Source organism: Limulus polyphemus, unplaced genomic scaffold, assembly GCF_000517525.1.
Source record: "Limulus polyphemus unplaced genomic scaffold, Limulus_polyphemus-2.1.2 Scaffold2860, whole genome shotgun sequence".
NCBI classification, from domain to species: Eukaryota; Metazoa; Arthropoda; class Merostomata; order Xiphosura; family Limulidae; genus Limulus; species Limulus polyphemus.
In genome coordinates this window covers 114,723-117,077 of record NW_013668470.1, presented here as the reverse complement: position 1 = coordinate 117,077, position 2,355 = coordinate 114,723, and positions in this window count along the sequence as shown.

Genomic DNA, 2,355 nt, shown 5'->3' with positions numbered 1-2,355 from the left:
GGGCTGTTGTTGGAAGTTTTTCTTACGCAAGATTTACAGCACGTAAATATTTCTATATCAAAACTGATAAAGTAAAAATTAAATAAAGATATTAAGTAATAAATAAAAGTGGCTTTATCATTACCTAAGGTGAAATGTTTTATTACTTTCCAATATCCCTCTCTCACTGTACTTGTCAAAACATACATAAATACATCTAAACATGTCTATGTTTTTATTTATTATATGTGAGTATTAATATATCGCCATTGACGTCACATGCTGGGCATGGCTTACTGACAAGAAGTTTACTAAAAGCTTATAAAACGAGCTGAGCAATTTAAAAACGCAAGTTACGCTAGAACAGATTATAATTAATTATTTATTTAACGAGATTAAAAGTTTTTAGACGCTTGCCGGGTAATGAAAGACTTTATTATAGATGTACGACGTTTCGACAAGATTTTGTCATTCTCAGGTACAAGTAGTTTACACATATGCTGTATAGAACAAAGAGGTCACATGACCAGATATTGCTTCACAGTCTAATACAGATATCTATATTATCTTTTAGGGAGTTTGTAGTCAATTTGTCTATTAACGTCAGACAGTTAGTTAGTTCACTTTTGTGAATATTAAGTTTGTGTTTCAACAAAGTGCTAGAGATACGAGAGGCGCAGCGCGTGTGAAAAAATTAAAAAGCAAGTGAAATCGTTGTGTTAACGTCTGCAGTAACTTTTGCGTGTCAGTGAACGTTAACGTCTATAGTAGCTTCCGCATATCAGTGAACGTTAACGTCTACATTAACCTCCGCGTAGCAGTGAACGTTAACGTCTACTGTAACTTCCGCGTATCAGTGAACATTAACGTCTACATTAACTTCCGCGTACCAATGAACGTTAACGTCTACAGTAACTTCCGCGTATCAGTGAACGTTAACATCTACATTAACTTCCGCGTATCAGTGAACGTTAACGTATACTGTAACTTCCGCGTACCAATGAACGTTAACGTCTATAGTAACTTCCGCGTATCAGTGAACGTTAACATCTACTGTAACTTCCGCGTATCAATGAACATGGGTAAAGAAAAGTTGCAGAACGTGAAGTTCAAGAAATAAACGCTTTCGTTATCATTAAGTGGACTTGAGTTTGCCCAATTTTTGCCCAAGTGTTACAAATGCTGCTATCTTGCAAGGTGTAATATTTTACTGTCATACTGTTATAATATAATGAAAACAAAAAGATGACTCTAAATGTTCTGAAATTTAGAGCATTCGTATAAACTAGCCGATACAAAATATATTTTTCATTTAAGCACGGGAATCGAACCCCGGATTTTACCATCCTTACACTTACCGCTGACCTTCGGACGGCCGTTGATTGGAAATAAAAATTGATTTATTGACAAAACTTTCATGGTTGATTTGAAATATATTGTAAAGAAAGCTTTATCTCTCGCACACAGGACACGCCGAACCAAAATATCTTAACTCTGATATAAAACGTGAATATTAGCACAAAAACTCAGAGTCAACGCCATCTTTCTTTCTTTAGAAGAATTAATAAATTAATCTAATTTTGTGAATAATTTTATCTTTTATTTCTAAGTGACACTACAGTAGTTTGTAAGGAGCAGAACAACGCTAACAGCAACTGTAATACTATGATATAAAAAAGTAAAGAAATTGAGTTATATGAATATAATACTCAACACATTAGCTACAGTAACGCTTATACTGAAAATACTGCTTTCTAGAACTATCCTGTACCTTGGCGAATGCTCTAGCATTTACTAGATATAGGGTAGTCTGGTATATAAAAGAGGGTGACAACGTGATAAAATAGTGTGTGTGTAGACAGTGAGTAATTGATCTGCAGTCAGAGAGTATTATTGAGCACGTTCGTTGTTATAGCGTTTGTTTTAGCGCGATTGTTGAAATTAAGTGTATCGTAAAGTTATATTCGGAAAGAATAAACCAGTTTTATTAAGTAAGGACTTGTGTCGCTAAAGTTTCATCAGAACGAAGTTACGGAAAGTTAATTAACAAACGAAGACGTAACAAATTAGTGTCAGAAGTGGGATAAAAAAAAGAAGAAGAAAAAAGAGAAGATAGAAATGAGAAGCGGCAAATCAAACTACAGTTTAGCAGATTTGATGGCAGCAATACAAGAACAGCAAAAGAAACAGGAAGAGAGACAACAGCAGTTGCAAGAAAACCTGCAACAATGGCAGCTCGAACAACAAAATAAACAAGAAAAGAAACAAGAAGAACGAGAAATGAAACAAAAAGAGAAATTACAGCAGTTGTTGGAGGAAAAAGAAAAGAAACAAGAAGAACGAGAAGAGAAATTACAGCAGTGGAGAGGAAAAAGA